Here is a 22,793-nt window from a genome sequence, read left to right on the forward strand (position 1 = left end):
CAATGATTGAAAGTCAGGACATTTTAGGGCTATAAAGGACGTTAAGGATAGTTCTATGTAACCCTTATTTTAAAAATGAAGAAATTGAGGCCTTGAAATATAAATTTCTCATTCAAAGGCCATGCAAATGCATAGCAACTCCAGTAATAGGCTCTGAATTCTGAAACTGAACCCAGTTATCTTTCCTTCTTTCCATATTTTCCCAGCTTCAATTTGTAAATAGTTAAGTAAATAAGGGCTCAAGCCAAAGGCCAGGTTGCCATTTTAGCTGGATTAGTTTAGATACAACCTATTTTATGTATTTATTTAATTTTATGTTATTGTTGAGAGTATTACTGGTATCCCCATTTTTCTCCCTATGCCCCCCTCTGCCCAGCTCCTGCCCCACCCCAGGCCTTTACCACACTATTGCATATGCATATAGGTCCTTTGGTTAATCTTTTGCTGTGCCCCCCACTCCCTCTCCATCCCTCTTCCCTCTGAGATCTGTCAATCTGCTTCATGCATCCCCATCTTTGGACCTATTTTGTTCGTCAGTTTATTTTGTTCATTAGATTCCACATACAAATGAGATGATGTGATATTTGTCTTTCTTTGACTGGCTTATTTCACTTAGCATAATAATTTCCAGGTCCATTCAAATGGTAAGAGATCTTTGTTTTTTTTATAGCTGCATAGTATTCCATTGAGCTACAACCTCACAGTTTTTTATTTTTTTAGTATATTTTTATTGATTTCAGAGAGGAAAGGAGAGGGAGATAGAAACATCAGTGATGAGGGGGAATCATTGATCGGCTGCCTCCTGCATGCCCCACACTGGGGATCTAGCCTGCAACCCAAGCATGTGCCCTGACTAGGAATGAAGCGTGACCTCCTCATTCAGAGGTCAACTCTCAACTATTAAGCCAGTTTGGCCAGGCAATCAACTCCACTTTTAAAGTTTCCTGAGACTTGAAAGGTGTAAATTGTGTTGGTTTTAAGTTGCCTCACTACTGACTTAGGATTCAGCTTTCTTCAGGCTCCTAAATAAGTTAAAACTTATCTAAACGGTGTCCGTTTCTCAAAACTGTGTGGTTGTTTTGTCCCGACCCTCCACCCCATTTCACCCTCCTCGTGGATTTATGCTCAAGACGATCACTTTATTAAGTTGTTATTGTGGGGTTTCAAGAACGGGTAAAATTAGAATCACAGGCTCGCTCCCTCAGTCAATGAAATGAGTAGAGACATCTGAAAGTGAGTGAGCAAGATATAAATATGTGAGTGTAACATCTGAATGAGCGTAGCAGCAGGCTGACTCACTGAAAGTCTAGGTGAATGCGTGATCTGTCAGAGTCAGCATTCATTAGGTGGTGTCAGGGATAATTTGTGTAAACTCTCTAATGGTGAGCAGCTACCTAATTCCTCATCTATCCAAGATTCTTGATGAAATAAACTGTATTGGGCCGAAACCGGTTTGGCTCAGTGGATAGAGCGTCGGCCTGCGGACTGAAGGGTCCCAGGTTCGATTCCGGTCAAGGGCATGTACCTGGGTTGCGGGCACATCCCCAGTGGGGGATGTGCAGGAGGCAGCCGATCGATGTCTCTCTCTCATCGATGTTTCTGACTCTCTCTCTCTCTCTCTCTCTCTCTCTCTCTCTCTCTCTCTCTCTCTCTCTCTCTCTCTCTCTCTCTCTCTCTCTCTCTCTCTCTCTCTCTCTCTCTCTCTCTCTCTCTCTCTCTCTCTCTCTCTCTCTCTCTCTCTCTCTCTCTCTCCCTTCCTCTCTGTAAAAAATCAATAAAATATCTTTAAAAAAAATAAACTGTATTGGTATCTTCTATGTCAAAACTTCACTGATGAGGACTTGACGACACCAATGACAAATTATCAGAGTAGGAACCATGGTGAAAGTAGTTGTGTTTTTGATATAGGATAAAAGTGTGTACTATTTTAATCTTTAATGGATTTTGACTTTTGAGTGACTGCTTTTATTGTCTTGGAAACAGCTTGCGATAATATTTAGTTTGTTAAACAAACAAACAAACAAACAAAAACCAACACAGACACAAAAATAGCAAAGAGCAAGGTTAACCTTTAAATGAGATTTTTTGAGGACTTTTATAGTGTTTGTTCCTATTCACATTGTTACTTCAGCCTACTTGTTCTTAGGTCTTGCATTTAATATTTAGAATATCTTATAATAATTGCAGTAGTGCTTGACGAGTCTTTAGACTTATGCAGCAAACAAATGCAATTCAACCATTTGTTGCAATTTAAAGTCTTCCGCCTGTGTGTGTGTGTGTGTGTGTGTGTGTGTGTGTGTGTGTTTTAAATATCTTCTAGGTTCTCTGCCCCTTAAGATCATAATATTCTGAAATTTCATCACATTCTTGGGATTGATACTTGCTTTGATTGATGCTAAGCAGAACACAGCAGGATACCTTAAGGACTTTTCTGTGCCCCCACTCATTTGCTCATTTAATTAAAAATATTTATTGAGTGTTACTATGTGTCAATTACTGATTTAGGTGATAATTCTCTAGTGAATAAGACAGATCCCGCCTCTGGCCTTTTGGAATTAAGAGACTAGTGGAGATACAGGGAAGCCATTGCAAAAAAGGGTGACCAGTTCTATAATGTGGAGAGCACAGGAAGTGGTGTATGAGTCCTAGGGAATAGGATAGAGTTTGGCAGAACAGCAAGGACTGAAGGGTTCCAAATTATGAAGGGTCTCACATCCTGAGAGAGCATGGCCTGCCCCTGTAACTAAGAAATGACAACTGTGGCTAGAAGGTGGAGTGTAAAAGGGCAGTGGTGAGAGATAGGACCTGCTGTATAAAAGAAATTTAAACAATTACAAAGTTTTAAATAGGTGAAGACATAATCAGAGTTAAATTTTAGGAAAAAATAATTGTTCTTCCTGCAGTTTAAATACTGGACTAGAGGGAAACAAGTGTGTATAGGTGGAACCAGTTAGAAAACTATTGAGATAAAAGAAACTTAAGATTTCTACTCAGATTGCTGTTCCCAGGCTCAAATTGACTAGATAGATTGGGCTTAGCATCAGTGATTGAATTGCATTAAATTTTGACGAAGTCAATACAAACCAACACTTGTATTTTGAAATCTAATTATTCTAATTCTATAGTTATTATTTTATTATACTCCTCATTGCATCATAGTAACTCTAATTCTAAAGAGTTCATGGATCTGAAGACAATTGAACAAGAGTCACTAAAGTTCATACTAATAGAGAAAAGCATGGTTATTTCAAAGAATCTTATCAAGATTCTTATCCCTTATCAGAACCATATTAAAAGGTGCACGATGAGACCAAAGAGAGGTGGACCCATGGTTTAAATTGACCTTTTCTTAACCTTTCCTTGACCTTTTCTTAAATTAATTTCTCAAGGAACTTCTCTCAGTTCCTACTTCCAATATGTACCATATCACTTTGCATCCTGATGCTATATTTTCCTGCTGTACCTGGGCTAAAATGGCTCCATCTACTTGCCAGTTCAGCTCCTACTCTGCTTTCCTTACAGCATTTTTCTGTTTTAATCCATTCAGCTGACCAAACAGGTAGGTTTTTCTGGCATACAGTGCTTGGCTGGCTACCTTTAAATAGGCAAGGGCAGCCAGTCTGCGAAGGTCACTTGCATGCCTCCAGTGGCCCCAACATTTGGTTATTTTGCCTCAATGAATTGTTACATTGCAGAAGAGCCTTAATATCTTTAATCTTACCTCACAACAAAAATGTTGTTCCTATTTTCTGAAATTTGTCCACTCTACACATTAAAAATATTACTTATTTTTTCAAGAGTAATTTCAATTGTACCTCTTCCAGGAAAGTTTTCTTTACCTCCTCAATTTGGGAAATTAACTTTTAAGCAAATATTTATCATGTGAACATGTATCTTTTGTTGTTGCTAATCCTTATCGAGGATATTTTTCCATTGATTTTTAGAGAGAGTTGAAGGGAGAGGGAAAAACAGAGAGAAACATTGATGTGAGAGAGACACATTGAATGGTTGCCTCCTGAATGCCCCCAGACCAGGACCAGGGAACCTGCAACCAAGGTACCTTTGACCTGAATGGAACCTGGGACCCTTCAGTACCCTGACCAGGACCAGGGAACCTGCAAACAAGGTACCTTTGACCTGAATGGAACCCGGGACCCTTCGGTCCTCTGCTCGATGCTCTATCCACTGAGCAAAATCTGGTTGGGGCCATATATCTTTAATTTCACTACACAGTACTGTATTTCAATCAGATTCTGGAGCTCTAAATTGATCACAATATACTTAAGATTATTCACAGCACATATTGTGGTAAATCCTGCTTTTAAATTATAACACAGCTCTCCATTTAACACCCCCCCCCCTTTTTTTTAGGTTGCAACTATAGTTGAAAGGAGGGGAAGAGATTGTGCTCTTTTAAACATGTTATTGTCCTAATTCCTTACAAGTATTTCTTCCCCTTTCTCTCTACTCTCCATTATATTTTCCTTTTATTCATTCAGGTACTTATTATTCACTCCCAGTTACTAACCTCACACATAGATTTATGAGGTCTTTCTATAGTAAAGAGAACCCAACTCACATTTAAGAGGTACCAATTTTGAGCCTGTTTTAAATTCAGACAATGCTTGAACCAGTCTGAGAAAACATATAATTTATCTAAATTACATGTCTTTCATGAATACAAATCTTGTTATCCATGAACGTGAACCAATTTTAAAGTTTCCACTCCTGATTCCCAAATGATTAGTTGGATTGATCCAAAGATACTTTGGAGATGCTTATTGAATATATTCACACCCCAATAAGTAAAATGAAACTGATTTACTTCTTCAATGACGTTACCAAATTCAGGGTTTTTGGTTTTGGCTGGGTGGGGTGTGTATATTTATTGGAGGGGGAGAACATTTGCATTTATTTATCTATTTGTTCCTTCTAGATCTCCACCTGATCCACTTTGTTTCAGAGCCAACCAGGGGGAATAGGGAGGGAGGGGAGATACTGTTTTCATCTAGAAATAATAGAGCCTGTCCTTGAATTATCCTGACTGCATTTCCAGTCCACAAACCCACCTCTAGCTAACCTTAGCAGTGGCATGCTAACTGCTCCACATGGTTGACTAACTGAAACTTCCTCATTAATAGTTCATCATGATCATCCTCATCGAGGTGACTCATCCCTGAGGATTATCTCAGTAAACACTTTATCCAGAGTGCACAGATGCCCTTATTTTATGAACTGGTTTGATATGCTTTTACTAGAACTGCTTGAATGAGCTGCAGGTGAGCTATGCAAACATGATCTTCAGTTTAGCTAATACTTTGTCATACCAAGAATTTTATCTTTGAAGAATTTCAGATGTGTGCTTTTCAAAGAAACAACAACATCTACCGTTAAAAGTTTAAAGATATGATCTAGAGATGAATATTCCCGGGTCTTAACTTTCTTGATGAGTCTTCATATGATGTGACTATAGATCATAGTTTGTTTGTTTTTTCCCCCTAAAATATATTTTTATTGATTTCAGAGAGACTGGGGATCAAGTCCACAACATGGGCATGTGCCCTTGACCAGAACTGAACCCAAGACCCTTCAGTCCACAGGTCCACGTTCTATACACTGAGCCAAACCAGTTAGGGCTAGATCATAGTTTTAAAAACCCATTTGACTATATAGAAGTTTATATATATAGCCCCTCCCCCCAGCTGACCCGGCCTGATCAGGCCCTGATTGGGACAGGCTGGCTAGCCAACCTCTTGCTTTCTCCTCCTCCCGACAGGCCCGGCCCCAATCTGCGCAGCCGACCCGGCCTGATCAGGCTCTGATTGGGGCGGGCTGGCTAGCCAACCTCTTGCTTTCTCCTCCCGACAGGCCCAGCCCCAATCTGCCCAGATATGGGCCGAGCCGGCCAGACCCCACCCATGCATAAATGCGTGCACTGGGCCTCTAGTTGAAAATAAAAAGATTCCTTTTGAAATCTCCATGTCAACATTAATCAAGTATTCTTGAAATCTTTATATAAACAGAATCTGAGGGCTAAATGGTGGTGGCAGATGGCGAAAATTCAATAGAAATGTCACTTCTGTCATATTCCTGTGGTCAGAGTGTATATTACCTTTATACTACTATTTTTTGGTAAAAAAATAAAATCTAACAAAACAAAACAAACACCCAAAATTCTAATACTTAAAAACATGATTCTCATGATATAGAGGATATCAAACTTCACTGTGCCAAAGAATCATCCAGGATGTTTATTAAAAATGCATATTTCTATGTACTAAACCCATATTTTTTGCTTAAAACTTCTTGGATGGTGCTCTGGAATGTATTATTGAATATGTACTTCGGTTGATAATTTTGGGTGTGTAATATAGAGAGAAATCTGTGCTGAACCTTTGAATAAGGATTCATGTGGTACTAGGTTTCTCTCCTCTTTCCGGGGGACAGTTTTGCTCCTTTTTGACATTAAATTATGAATTTTCTAAGAGTTATGATTTTTTATTCAACTCTGTAGGTCATGTATTTAGTGGAATTTCCTTCAAGAATCTACTGAAAGAATAGTCAGTATTATTTTTCAGTATTTTGATGAGATTTCATCTCTTTTTGCATCTTCACTGATATATTTTTGTGGAAATTTTGGCAAAACTGAGTCCAAGATGGCTAATCAGATGCCATTTTAATCAGATTCTTATCTTTGTTACTTTTGAAGGTTCTTTCAAGACCACTTTAGTAAAAAAAAAAAAATGACGTGTAAGCTGAGTGGACTATTAATGAAGGTCTCTTTGCACCTCTTTATAAAGTTGCAACAAATCACTCAACTCTTTTCTGAAGGTCAAGCTTCGTACTGAGGAAATGATTGATTTCCATTGCTTCATCAGGGAAGTTTGAAGCCTGGAATAAGGAATTGCTCAGCTCAAGTGTGTTGAAGTCAGCCTCATATTTATTCCCATAACTTTCTTCTATGCCACATCATCACTCAAGGATGCCAAGCATGCTTTGGAGCATTTCTCTGATGATTCCTGAGAGCAAGTGTCTAGTCGGTAAGGGATTTGAACTGACTTAAAGCATAACCCCAAAGTTATGTAGATGTTTCAAAGATTTAATCTATTCCCACTGAAGAGAATGCTTAAACATTAAATGTGGTCTCACTCTGTAGTTTCGAATAGGTTTAATTAAGAGTAGATTGATTAATTTATTCATAAATCATTTAATTTTTAAAGCAAAAACTATTCTTTCAATGTAAATTGAGGATCATTTATCAATTATATCAGTTATGGTTAAGCATATATCCTTATTTGGTAGCTCACTCTGACCATATATTGACCCATGAGTTAACGAAATAAAATTTTGCTTGAGGGAAATAAAATCTCAAACATAAGATACACATACAATGATAAGAGGATTGTACAGATTTAGCAAAATGTTTGATGCAATTATTCTTTTAAATGTTTGAATTGATAAACATCTTTTAATTATGTCTTCAGCTAAGCAAAGACATCCATTTTTAAAAATATTTACTTAAAAAATGGACATTTCCCTCCCATACAAAAGAAAATGTTTAAGATTCCACAGAATGAGTTTTCCTTGAATTCCATTGAAGCACTGACTCCAAAAATAATTACCTTGAGGTTTGATACCTTAAATCTATTTTTCCCTTTCAAATGAATATATAAAAGACTATTACAACAGACTAGTCTCATCAGTGCTAAAGACTTGTATCAAAAAATAGCACATATTCTTAAATATCTTAACAAATATTTAGTATTCTTTCATGTAGCAGCAAAATACCTTGATGTTTCCTCCTCTATTACTTTCACTTTTTAAGCATTTTTTATTATTTTTCAATTACAGCTTACTTTCAATATTTTGTATTAGTTTTAGCCATATAGCATAGTGGTTAAATCATATACTTTACAAAGTGATCCCCTGATATTTCCAGTACTCACCTGGCACCACATATAGTTACCATATTATTTTTTACTATAATTTCTATGCTGTATTTTACATCCCCATGACTTTTTTGTATCAATCAATTTGTTTTTCTTAATCTCTTCACCTCTTTCATCCCATCCCCTAACCCCGTCTCTTCTGGAACCACCAATCCACCCTCAGCATCTATGAGTCTGTTTCAGTTTTGTTTGTTCATTTATTTTGTTCTTTAGATTCTACATATAAGTGAAATCATATGTTATTTTCCTTTCTCTGACTAACTTACTTAGCATAATGCCCTTTTAAAATATATGTTTTTATTTATTTCAGAGAGCTGAGCCAAACCAGGGCAATAATGCCTTTTATATGGCTGAATAATATTCCATATATAGCCACTTTTTAAAAAATATACTTTTATTGATTTCAGAGAGGAAGACAGAGATAGAAACATCAATGATGAGAAGGAATCATTTATTGGTTGCCTCCTGCATGTTGGACCTAGCCTGCAACCCAGGCATGTGCCCTTGACTGGAATCAAACCTGGGACCCTTGGATCCGCAGGCTGACGCTCTATCCACTGATCCAAACCTGCTAGGGCTACAGCCACTTTTTTATCCATTTGTCTATTGATGGACACTTGGATTGCTTCTATATTCTGTCTATTGTAAATAATGCTGTGATTAACATGGGGTTACATGTATTCTTTCAAATTAGTGTTTTGTGATTCTTTGGATAAATACCCAGACATGGAATTGCTGGGTCATAAGGCAACGTTCCATGTTGTTTTGAAAACCTCCATAATGCTTTTTATAGTGGCTGCATCAATCTGCATTCCCAACCACAGTGTATTTTAGGAGTCCAGCATTGTGTTAATTACAAAACCAGACAAACACACTTTCAGGTTTTTATGCTTGGCACTTGCTAACAATTTCTAGTCACCTTCCTAGAAATTTTGGATCACTGATGTCTCCTGAAATTTTAATGAACTCTATACATTTATTTTTCTAGTTAGAGATTATGTATATACTAAGTGGCATTTTTCAATTTATTACCTTATCCACATATTTTATACCTCTTTCCATTATCAGTTTTTATATCATAGAGACATAGTTGCAGTTTGTTATATCATATATCACTAATAGTACTGATCTATAATTATTGTTGCATGATTTATAGATTTATTAATCTCATATATCTTTCTAAAAGCACTATTCTCTTCATTGCAAGCAATCTGGTCAGAGATTCTCATATAGGAATATATATATATGAAAAAATATATGTGTATATATTTTAAAGGCATACTTTTACAGCATAAGAAATATGGTTAATAATATTGTAACTATGGCCAAAACCGGTTTGGCTCAGTGGATAGAGCGTCGGCCTGCGGACTGAAAGGTCCCAGGTTCGATTCCAGTCAACCGCATGTACCTGTGTTGCGGGCACATCCCCAGTAGGAGATGTGCAGGAGGCAGCTGATCTATGTCTCTCTCTCATCGATGTTTCTAACTCTCTATCTTTCTCCCTTCCTCTCTGTAAAAAATCAATAAACTATATTTTTTAAAAAAATATAAATGACATATAAGATTGCATATTATTGAGAAATGAATGACAGCAATATATAATATTTGTATGTAATGAATAGAACAGTGCATTCAGTCATAAGTATAATACTGTAAGTTAATAAGATGTATATGTTCATGGAAAAAAGGATAGGAAGAAGTTACACCAACATCTCCAGGTGGAGAGAATACAGATTATTTTTACTTTCCTAATTTTGCTTGTATGTACTGTCTAAATATCTTCCACAGGCATGTGCAACATTTATAATATAATAAGCCGTCACTCTGAGGATGCTTCTGGTCTTCTGTAGTTGTGCCTTTTCTGATCACTAACATAAAAAAATGGTTCACATAATCCTAAAATCCAGTATTCCATAGGATTCTTTATTTTGGATCATCACAAACACCACAAAGAATCTTCAGAGGATTAATTTGAAAACATTAAAAAAAAAACTATGTACACTTTACACAGTATTGAAATAGATGTACCATGAAAGACACATGAAACATTTTCATATCTGTCTCCAGCTTATCCTCACTGACTCACTGACTGATTATGATGATACACCGCCTTGTGCTGCAGCTTTGTTTATCCTGGAACTTGTATCTTTAATATATGCCCTCTCTCTAAATTTCTTTTCTAAGTTCCCTGCTTATCACATAGAAACCAAGAGGGTCCTTGGATGTTGCTAATGCCAAGTATTAATGTAGTATGTAATAAATAAGCTCTTTTCTAGGGAAGGGCTCATTTCCTTGTAAATTACTTGGCATATTCATTCTGCTGGCATTTCAAGTTAATAGAAATGGCTGAGATACCACAGATCTCTTTTTCTAGAACATGCATGCTTCCATCAATTAGAATTATTTGTTGGCACCTTCACATCATATGCAGCATTATGACAGTCTCTGTCTTTTGACAGCAGCAGCTTAAGTATTTATCTACTCCATGCTTAATATTGTTTGGACTACCGAAGCATCGCATGGCAGGATAAAAGAAAATAAAGCTGTTTTTGTGGAATAGGGAGCTCACTGCCTTTTAGCTTTCTCTTTCACAGAACACTTCTCAACAACAAAAAAGCCTTACTAGTTCTTTTTATTTACTCATTTTTTAAGTTGATAGGGGTTTACAGAAAAATTTGAACTAGACGATGGAGTTGCTCTGAAATGTATTCTAAGGACAAAAGACAGCATTGGATCCTTCAAACCTATTTTTCAATGTAGCCTATTTTTTGGTAGCTGGGCTATAGAGGATTTGCCCTTGCAAAACTGTGTATTTCAATTTTACAATTTTTGTATAAACTTGATATTATTTTTCTAGAGATTTTGTAACTAAGTATGAATGGAGTAACATAAATTTGTTTCAGGGGAACCTAATTCTGCTTGGCTAAAAATTTAATTAAAAAAATTTTTTTTGTGCCAATGAACTTATCTAAAGATTAGTGCTATCTGACCAACATATCTAGTTCTGTGAAGAAGTATAATTGGCTGCGAAGTGATCAGTGATGTTGGGTTACCCTTGCAGGAAGATGTGCAACTAACTGTGTGTCTATACTAGTACGATGACCCAAATAGATTTTTTTTTCCCTGTGGTGTAACTTACAGATTGCATATCTGTGGATTCACTTGGACACTCGGTGGGTTGACAATGATCGCTATGTGAGAGATGCTGTTGTGGGAATGGGTGAGGTGACCTGGGTCATATGTCCTTAAAAAGGCCAACTTCTAAACAAACCTTAGGATCGAGAGGTCCATTTTCTACTGCTGTGATGCCAATGTGTATCAGGGGTTAAGGAAATCTTCCAACATTCTAAAGTCAGATTGATCTTTGTCTTTTAAATGTCTCCCAGGGTTTCCAAGTTTTGAGGAGGGAGCTAAAGGGCAACAACATATATTTTCATGAGAGAGAGTGAATGGGACTGATTGCTAGCACACCACAGGCAGAACAAAGGTGACAATGAAAGTGAGTCAGAGGTACATCCCATTTCATGTGTCTATCTGCAGAATAACACTGACTCGCTCAGTCCATAACTCAGACTTCCCCACATTTACTTTATTTACAATCTTATTGCTAAGGAAAGTGTATACATAAATGAATACACATATATTTTTAATTTTCAATAAGAGAACTCCTGGTTGGAAAATGATTAATGTGCACACTAGTGTGTGAACAAATGGAGTAGATTCAAATGTACCACACGCTGAATAAGTGATATCTAAAGCATGTAAACTCCCTACGTCTTTCTTACCCTACAATGTGCCCATAAATTTAAGGAGTTGCTATATCTGAAATCAGATAGTCTTCTCCAAAAGGTTCTGAGTGTCTATGTGTATTTGTATATGTGTGTGTACTTAATTTCATGATATTGAGAAATTACTAAATAAAGTCCAGTAAAATGTAAGAAAACTCATTCTAAAATGGAGATATTGTTTAGAGAAGTTAATGTGCTTAAGCTAAATAGCATAGTATATATGCATGAATTTGTGTTGTGAATTGATAAGTCTATATCAATATTTCACTTTTAAGGATATCAAAATTTTATTATGCACAGAACCCTACATTTAGATAAATAAAATGCTGTTTAAAAATATACTTTGAGCAGGATAGCTATTTGTTTATATGCCAAGTAAAGTATTGTGACAGTGACATATAAAGACTGAAATTCAGTAACATCACCACCTCACTCTCATTATATAGTAACGAACCTTGTACATGAGTATTTACCAGCCTGCTGCAAATAATTGTTTATATATTTCTTTGTATGCATTGGTCACTACCCAATTATTTGAACATTACTACTCGATAAAAATAATATTATTGCCTCCAAAACTTCAGTTTTATTCATCTCACTTTCAGACAAACATTTTGTTACTAGCTCATTTACTCTATTACACCTATTTTTTCCTTATTTCCACATCTCCTTCTGTATTTGCTTCTCTTCATAGCAAACTTTATTCAAAGCATTGAATAGACACTTTTGCATGGCACAGTTTTTCCTCAGACCACTCCAATGTAGCAACAGTCATTACAATGGCTTATAGGGTTGCTGTGAATATTAAATGTCAATCCACTAAACTAAGATACTTAGAGATGAGTTTGGCCGATAGTGAGGTCTCATTAAATGTTAGCAATCATAATTATCATTATGTAATTAGTATCACTAGTTTACTTACCAAGACTATTTTGTGAGTAAAGATCTTCATGCTGGCTTGGATTCATTAATGAATGAAGACCATGTTTTATTTATGTTGATAGCTCCGGTACTGAGCAGGTTCCCTGGAAGATAGTATAAACTCAATACTATTATGAAAGTAGTTTCTCAAATCTTCATTTGTATATTAGCACATGATGGTTGTTCATTTATTAAACATTATATTGTTTCCATAAAATGTGGTTATTTAAATCAGTCCTAGGTATAGAGCTTTATAAGATCACAAAGAACACTTCTGTGATTGAATCCATTCATAAAATGTAAAGAAATTCATTTGAGTGGGAAATCTTTAGTAGCAATTCAGATGGTCTTCAAAGATATACAATTCTAGAGATATGCTTAACTCTAGCATCCTGTAAACAGACTTACTGAGTATTTTCTATAAGTCAAATACTGTGGCAAGTATTCATAGGAATATTATTGGTGAGAAAGCCAAGAACTGTAGGAGTGTAAAAGTATTCCAGCCATTTTAATAAGCTTTATCAGTTGCCAAAACTGAGGGGAGAGAGGCAGTCACTTTCCAATAAGTGACAATAGTGACGAATGGGAGCTAAACCACAAACTTCATGGTTATGACTGTGACTGCTGAAGGTAATGCCTGCTAAGCAGTTAATATTACAGACACCAGAGCAGGCTAAGTGCAGATTGCAATTGCAATAGGCATATGGTAGACATTAGCTCATTAAAATATTCAGACTAGCAGATGCACAGGTTTAAGTATGCCAGGGAAAATATTAATTTTTAGAATTTAAAACTGCTACGACTTTGGAAGTTTCCAAGCTCTTGGTTTTCATAGTGCTCGGGTGGGCAAATCGGAGGTATTTCATTGGTTGTGTGTTCAGGCCCTGATTACAGCTGAAAGGCGCTCAAACTGCTACTAAGGCAAACCCGCGGAGAGAAGAATGAGGAGAGAAACAGGCCGCAACATCCCTGTAATCACACTTTAAGCTAAGTCACTGACATGAAGACTTCACTGCAAGGTCTAAAGGTAGAAGACATTTCACATGAAAGATTTATACAAAAGTTTTAAAATAGGAAACAGATATATCTTGTTAAAGAACAAAATCAAATCAAGTAAATTCGAAGATCAAATTGCTTTAGTGAGCGATTTGTGAATCTGGCAGCATCCCATCTAACAATTTCAAGGTTGATCCCAGGTGTTGTACAAAATGGAAGGTTTTTATAAGAAGAAGGTTTTTATAGGGACAAGGCAGCTACTGACAAAAGGAAAGACAGGATTCTTTTTAGACCAGGACATCTTTGGACGGAAGGGAACAGCAAGAGGTTGTTTGGGTTTTTATTTATTATTATTATTATTATTATTATTATTTTTAATCATGCAGACTACCTCTTCTTTCTATGGGTTTTGTGCGGTGGTTGGAGAGGGCAGGCCCACAGGAAAGAGCGGCTCATTGGTGTTGACCAGAAAAATCTGAACTGGAGAAGATGAAATAGCATTCAGGTCAGGTATTGCATCTAGTTTTGTCATCATGAGCTTTAGCACAGGTGACGTCATTTTTAGGGTCTATAGTTTTCTGTTTAACAATCGAAAGCTATCATTTGACTCTGTCTTGAAAGGGGATGACAAAATCTTATAAATTCCACAACCTATGATTGGGACACTTTCTTCTTAGGAAAATAAAGCTCAAAGAGACCTGGCAAGTTCCTTAAAGCTTTACTCAAACAAAGCCTTCACATAGAAAAAAGGGGTCAGTTTTACGTCACTTTTTCAAAATTTAAAATGCAACAATTTCTCCCCTTTCCTCTGTGAGTTAAATAGACAAGAAAAAAGAAAGACGGAAAGATTGAAAAAGAAAGTAAGGAAAAAAAAAAACAAAGGAAGAAAAGAGCATTTGCTTTTGCACTGGAGGAAAAGGAAAGAGCAGTCATTTGAATATATTTTATTTATAAAAAGGATATTTATATATTAGTGTACTTACTCAATTACTGTACTAAGTGTTATGAAAATGGTGACTAGTCAAAGGGATTAAGACCTAATGAGGACTGAACACGTGTGTAACTTCCACACTTTTACCAAATATATTGTATGTATGCATAGATATCTATATGGGATTGGGTGAATATTGGGTGTCATTTTTTGAGAGAGAGAGAGAGAGAGAGAGAGAGCGAGCGCATAAGTCTAGAAAGAGTATTTTCTTCAATCAAGACACTGCAATTTTGAGGCATCCATCCCTGAAATCAAACAGCAGATGAAGCTAACTATTAGAAACAACTACAGTCCAAAAATGTGCCCTTGAGGGCACTCTGCCTTAAAGTATGTTTAAAGGGATGGATAAAATGGGACTAGGTATCTATTTGGGCCACAATGTAATGTAATGATACTGATACGGGATTTTTGGACTGGAACATGTGGTGTTCCCCTAGCCAGGATGGCTTCCCTGGGGTTTTTGTCTGTTGGAGCCAAAGAATGAAAGAAACCACGGACAGAAGATAGTGTAGCAAAGGTGGAAATTTATTGAAGAACAAGCGCCAAGTCCCACGTGGGGAGGGGAAAAAAGTCCCACCGAGTTCCTTCCCTCCCCCTTTTGGTTTATAAAGGCTGCAGTTTTTGTGCCTTGATATCCCCTCTGATTGGCCCCTATTCCCCTTTGATTTGGTCACTATAGCAACTCCTGAGCTCAAAATGTCAAACGTCACATGGGACTTGTGAGACCCTCCTCCCTTATTGTTTTCTTAATTTTCCTTCTTTGAATGAAGGGCTTCCTTCCTTTTATTTTGTAAATGTGTATATTTTGCTCCTTACAGCTCCCATGTCTTATGGAAATGTAACTTCTGCCTCCCCCAACTCCCTTGTCTTATGGAAATGTAACTTTTTACAGTTTTGTAGCCTGTGCTTTTTCCATGGACCTCATTAATTTTTAAAAATTCCCCTAAACCTGCCTATTTCACCCCTAAAAATTCCTATTTCAATACTGAAAGCTATATCAGTGTAAATTTTTTTAAAATATATTTTATTGATTTTTTTACAGATAGGAAGGAGAGAGACAGAGAGTTAGAAACATCGATGAGAGAGAAACATCGATCAGCTGCCTCCTGCACATCTCCTACTGGGGATGTGCCCGCAACCCAGGTACATGCCCTCGACCGGAATCGAACCCGGGACCTTTCAGTCTGCAGGCCGACGCTCTATCCACTGAGCCAAACCGGTTTTGGCATCAGTGTAAATTTTATTGTCTAAGCAAGATTTTGCATCTTGACATAAGATTGAATTGTTTGGAATACTACACTGCGGTAAAAAAGGAGGAGTTCTTACTATTTGCAACAGCATGGATGGAACTGGAGACCATTATGCTAAGTGAAATAAGCCAGTCAGAGAAAGACAAATACCACATGATCTCACTCATTTGTGGAATATAATGAATAACATAAACTGATGAACAAAAACAGATCCAGAGACAGAGAAGCATCGATCAGACTGTCAAACCTCAGAAAGGGGGAGAGATCAACCAAAGGACTTATAATATAGGCCTAATCAATGGACACAGACAACAGGGGGGTGAGGGCATGAATTGGGGGGGGATAGGGAGTAACGTGGGGATAAGGACACATATGTAATAACTTAATTAAAAATTTTTAAAAAAGATTGAATTGTTATTGTCTATCAAGGACAAATGAAATGCATCACAACTGAGGGTAAACACCAAGGTGGAGTCAGTATTTCATTGTTCCCAATGTTGGCTTGCTTAGCTGATATAATATGAGGCTAAACAGAGTAAATAATTTAAAGCACAAACCATACAAGTTGTTACTGCACGTATTAGGACTTATTGTTTTTAAAATATATTTTTATTGATTTCAGAATGGAAGGGAGAGGGAGAGACAGAAACATCAATGCTGAGAGAGAATCACTGATTGGCTGCCTCCTGCACAACCCACACTGGGGGTCAAGCCCACAGTCCAGGCATGTGCCCAGTGGGGAATCAAACCGCGACCTCCTGGTTCATAGGTGGGAGGATGCTCAACCACTGAGCAACATAGGCCTGGGCAATTGTTTGAATTGCTTAATTGCTTCAGAATTGGAAAGAGAGATTTGTTCTTAGTGACTATTAATGGAATTTGAGCCACTAGCCAGGGTTAAAAGTTACAGCATTGGTGGATATATAAAAGGCGCCATCCTCAATCACCTTGATTCTTGGTTCAGACTTTCTCCCCTCAAAATAGTGGATCCCCCCCCCATTTGCTTCTTTAATTACTGATATGATAGAGAAAAGACAAATAAACCTGATTTGTATTTTCTTGTAGATAACCAAGGTTTAGCTGTGTACATACTACATTTTTCCCCTTAGGGTTCAAATATTGTTACCAAAAAGCAAACAAAAACAGACAACCCTGGATCAGAGATGCTTTTGTCTCATCATATAACAGAGTAATTTGACCTCTAAAGAAGTTAATGCAAACACCAATATATCCACTATGGTAATTGAGAACCATTTTAATATATTACATCTCTGTAGCAGCATCTTAAGCTTCTTCCTTTAGTAATTTTCCTGCTTTGGCTTATAAACAGTGTTTAAAATCCTGCTATTTATATCCACATATTTGTGTGTTTCTGAGTTCTCAAAATATATAACGATGCCAAAACAAAGATATAAATTATCTCTGTAGACGAAAGGGGCCATATGCTAACCTGACTAGTTCAGGGAAGGCCTGCATAGCGGTTGTGCAAACTCAAAGACCTAAAATAACCACAAAAGATGGTCTGAAAATTAAATATTTAACTACAAACAGGTTACAGTGGGTAGTCATGTCCTAGGCCAGTATTTTCCCTGACAAAGATCAACTTAGATCTTTACTGAGCCCATTTGTCTTTTTGCATCTAAGATAACATCTGAAATGTCTGGGTAACTTGTAACTTCTTCCTTTCACAATTGGTTTTGGAAGCAGGTACAAGAAATGGCACCAGGACATTCCCTCATTGTTATTGTTATCAAGTTAATGGTCGACTGCTAACTATGTTAAACTATCCGGTGTCCATCTATGTAAAAGAAGCACATGTCCATCATTTCACTTTTTACCCTATCCCAGAGGTTTCCCTGCTTTGCTTTATCCCACCTCCGTAATGAAAGACCAATCAGAGCCGAACACCAGGATTACAGGCTTTATTAGGAGAAAAGACCTGCGGGGCTGTCTCCCAAGGGGAGAGCAGCAACCAGTGCAGAGGTGAGCACTCCTTTTGAGGGGAGGAATGGGAAGGAATGGGGGATTAGGGTACTCGGCAGGCGCTGATTGGTGGCTTAATGTATGGTCCATGTAAGGTACATAGTTGGGCACTCAGGTACAGGAATCAAAGGCTTAGGGCATTTGGCAGGTGCTGATTGGTGGTTCAATGTATAGTCCATATAAGGTACATGATTAGGCACTCAGGTATTTCCGGGCTGCAGGTTTCCTCATACTCTGCCCACCAGTTGGGGGAAGGGAGGATCTATCACTTATTCTATCACCAATGAATTTCATGTAACCCACTTAGGTATTTTCCTTTTGATGGTAATTTATTTTAAAAAAAGTATGAACTCCCCATTCTCTGGAGCATTACCTCAATTTGTTGAGGTTCTGCTTCCCTGCATATGTTGACAGTTTGGCTCAAATAAACTCACAAAAATTCTGTACAGGTTTCAGTGATTTTTTACGTTAACATCTGCATGTTGAATCTGATATAGAGTGTCAGCTCTGTTCAATTCAGCAAAATTTCCTAAAATTGTCAAGACTGTATACAATGTTCTGGTTACATTCACTGAGACAGGCAAGTCATTTTCCCTTGTTGGTAAATAATTTAAAGCATTACCTTGATTATCAGACAGCACATATATAATATAAATTCAGGGAAAGCTTGCATGGTTTTTTAAAAAGAAAATATGAGATGTGGCCAGCTAGTTTGTGTTCTCAGATTGTCTAGGGGTGTATTTTAGTTCTTTTCTGCCACTGGAGCATTTCTTTACAAAAATTTAAGTACTGTTTTAATTAAGATCAGGAGACACTTATCATAATGAATTTGGTGTAGTTATTTGTATTCAACTCACTTCAATTGATCATTTTCTTTGCTTTATTCAAACTTCTGGTGCCGTTGCCTTTCAGTGTTTGTGTTTCTCACGAGGGTGAAACTTAACTCACAAGTGATTTGTTGGTGGGTCAGTGAATCAAGGCCAGCCTTACTTCCTTTTTTAAATCACCTGGCATTTTCCAAGTTCTGTGGAGAGGCCCAGACATAGAAGGCCTGACTGCACTGCTGAATGGATAACAGTTTCTCTGGCTCTGGCATTCAATTTTGCTACCACGGTGGAATTTTTCCCAAACTGCCAGATGGTATTTGATTATATAGATCATAAAGGATAATTGGTAAGTAATCATGCACCTAATGCCTTTTTTACCCTTATTTTGCACGGGACAGAAAGATTGGTGCTTCCATCATAATGTACACATTAGAAGCACTAAGGCAGAGGAGATGGCCTTTTCCTGCTTTGAATTAGAATGAGGGATTCAGGGGAGACGCAGGAATGTTCTAAGACTTCATTCACGTTTTCTAAAGAGATTATTTTCCCACTGTTGAAGTGTTTCAAAGTCAACTGATACTCTGGATTGGCAAAAATAGAAGATTTAGAAGATGTGGGGGTAGCAAAGGCCTCATTCCTGTCTTTCTTATTTCCCTCAAAGCTCTGTTTGATACTCCAATCTTCCTCCAAACATCCAGGGGGTGGGCAGGCATATAAACAAGTAGGTTCAATAAACGACAGAAATTTGTCCAAGGCCCAGTGCACCTTATGGTAAGGTGGCCAATTCTACCTAGACCTGAGACTGAAACTGGGGGCCCTCATTTAATGTATAATTTTGATTTAATATGTACCCCAGCACCCTATTTAGTTTCTTCACAGACTGCCTATAAGCCTTAGCACTTATCCCCCTGACACAGCAAGAATCAATGACCATACATACCTTGACTAAGGTAAGGGCTCTATTAAGCTAAAGATAACTTCATAGCCTCGGTTGTGTTTCAGTTCCTCAGCCCTAAAGCAGAACGACCCCTGGCCACATTCTCATAAAACCAGCCTGAAAAATGGCCAAAGCTGATCTCAAGACCTGAAACAATGAATCACTGCTCTTATCTCACTCTTGACCAACCAACAAGACCCATGACCCCAGACTCCGTATTTAGGATGACTCTTGATTTATACTCTATAAAGCCTGTTGTGTGCAAGCCATTGGGGAGCAGGGTTTTTGGAGAACCAGATGCCTGTCCTCCAGATTGGAAACAATCCTAATAAACTAATTTTTTCTCCACTGCAAACTCTTGCTCATACATGTCTTTTTGTTTGTGCACACAGGTGGACAAACTCTTGTTTAGCTCTGTAAGAAGGCCAGAAATGACTTTACTAGAATGTACAGTGGTTTTGATGCCATTGTAATTGACCCAACTATTAACTAACAGAAAAGGAGCAAAGGGAAGGCCAGATAATACAGGCATACCATTTGTACAGTGCCAGAAGGCTGCAGTTTAACGCTCTCCAGGTCTGTTCCCTGCAGATCCTGGGGTGATGGACTGGACAGAGAAAAAATACACACATGCTCAACAACGTATAAACAATGCAGAAAAGGTGACTACCTGTCAGTCACACCTGGGAGCAAGTCATTATTCCGGATAAGCATGGCCACTGCAAAAGTGTGAAATCTAACATCCATAAGCTCCTGGACAAAGGTAGTTCTCCCTGTAGGCCCTCCAGCACTCTGGGGACTCTTGTTGTAAGGGGTGTGCTCTTATGCTCTGCCCTCGCCCACATGGTCCACCGCCATGTGGACCCTCCACACAATGGACTCATGGACTGTGACTAGCCTGATGCTATGCTGGACTTAACGCACCATGGAACAGGAACCCTGGACACCAGCTTTGCTTTTAGCTCTGCTGAATTCCCAACTGTACCTTTTCCAGGACGGGACTAAGGGAAATGGGACTCTAAAAACTGAGGGATAGATATAACTTCATGCAAATAAAAATCACTCATTCTCCCAGAGGAGTCTTAGAAAATTATTTTTCTCAAGATATTGTAAGAATCCGACCCCCAGCACCCAGTGGGAAAGGGAACCCCCCACTTCCACAGATAACAGTTCCATCCAATACAACTTTCTGCAGTGATGGAAGGATTCTTTATCTGCATTGTCCAGTAAGGTAGCTGCATGTGACCATGGAGCATTTGAAATATACTAGCATGCCAGAAAAAATGAATTTTAAATTTAATTTGATTTTAATTAAGTTAAACTATATATGGCTAGTGCCTACCATCTTGGGTAGTGTAGGGATGGAAGATTCTACATGAATTGAGTTCTTTATTCTTCTTACACTTTTATTTTGTAAATATGTGTCTGAGGCTTGGGTGGAGTTCTCAAACAAAAGGAAAAGTTCTCTGTCATTTAAAAGCCTGTCCTCTGTTTTATTTGAAGAAGAAACAGGTTGACAACTAACATTTATGTTGAATCTCACTCTTCTAAATCACTTCACTTAAAGTGGCTCAATTTCCAGACACCTGAATTTGTTTACTCTGTTTAGTTTAGCGAGGCCAATGGATGAGGAATAATTTTAGGATACATTATTTTCCACAGCACCACCCCTTATAAGTTTCTTTGGGGAAACAAATACAATGAAGGTTTAGATAATTGGAGATGGTTATAACCTAAAGAGATAAAAGTTCATAAACACTGAAAATTGGATAATACATATGACTCTTCTTATAATCCAATATCAAAAGTCATTCTATTTTGTTAATGCTTATAAAATTAAAAACAGTTTCTCTAGGTTTATTGGACTTTTGTATCCTCCTTTTGTGACAACTTTCTAAAGTTTTTGTTTTAATAAACATTATTAAATTGTAAGAACTTTAAAATCGTAAGACATATAATCCTTTATCATATATATTGCAAGTATGTTTACAGATTTGGCTTACATTTTGTCAATAGAGCATTTTTGGTGATAAAACACTTTAAAATGTACTGAGTGTTGGTCTATTTATCTTCATTTTTGTTGTTTTTTTTGGTCTGCTCTGATGTCATGCTTAGACATACTGTACTATATACCAAGATTAGATTCCTTTTCAATAACATTTTCTTCCAGAAATGGTTTCATTTTTCACATTTAAAGCTTTAATTTTCTGGCACTTACTATTATGTATGATGTGCAATGTGAATCTAAAGCTACTTTTCTCTCCAAATGGCTAGCCATTTGTCCCCAAAGCATTCATTAAACATCCATCATTTTCTCCTATCTGATATAAAATGTCACCTTTATTATAAGCTAAGTTTATGATATTCCCAAGTAGTTTTTGTATTTTCTATCTTACTTCATTGATCTGCCTTTCCCCCCCTGCAGTAGATACCACCATGTATTCTTTATTTTTCTATAAATGTCAGTGTCAAGAGCAAGATGGTATCCTTTCTATCACACCACTTTAAGACAAATAGTTCATATTGGCTTCTGTTTTTCCAACATCATTTTTTACCCTTCCCTCACACATATTTCAATGTTCTTTGATACATGAATTTTATATTCTTTAAAAATATATTTTACATTATATATCTTCCATTCAAGATTATTTTTGGCATTAAGTTTAGTTACCAGATTGAGAAAAAATACTTCTTTATATGTGTATATGTATGTATTAACTATCTATGTTTGTGTAAACACATGCACATATACTACCTTTTATATTTCATTGCTTGCCACAAGTCCTTTTAACCCATGAATTACCCATTTCCAAGCTTATATTTTTATTTCTTATCTTCTTTTTTTTCCCAAAAATGGTATAAGGACTGAAAATATTTTAAACATTTTCTTGTCTAGAAGAGTTGTTCTATTGGCTTGACATGTAAAATTGAGCTTGGGTTCATTTAACATTCTTTTTAAAATATATATCTATTTTTATTGATTTCAGAGAGGAAGGGAGAGGAAGAGATAGATAGAAACGTCAATGATGAGAGAGAATCATTGATCGGCTGCCTCTGCACGCCCTATCACTGATTGAGCCTGCAAACCGTGCATGTGCCCTGACTGGAAATAGAACCATGATTTCCTGGTCCACAGGTTGATGCTCAACCA

General features: G+C 37.2%; 1 long non-coding RNA gene across 1 annotated transcript; it reads left to right on the plus strand.

Moving 5' to 3' along the window:
• Nucleotides 1-789: 789 nt before the first annotated feature.
• Nucleotides 790-16,690, plus strand: LOC107183922. The gene is made up of 3 exons (XR_001514748.1): nucleotides 790-885; nucleotides 13,982-13,984; nucleotides 16,672-16,690. It is a non-coding gene; the product is annotated as an uncharacterized LOC107183922 (long non-coding RNA).
• The last annotated feature ends 6,103 nt before the right edge of the window (nucleotides 16,691-22,793 follow it).

The sequence above is a fragment of the Myotis davidii genome, unplaced genomic scaffold, assembly GCF_000327345.1.
Source record: "Myotis davidii unplaced genomic scaffold, ASM32734v1 scaffold723, whole genome shotgun sequence".
In the NCBI taxonomy this organism is placed as follows: Eukaryota; Metazoa; Chordata; class Mammalia; order Chiroptera; family Vespertilionidae; genus Myotis; species Myotis davidii.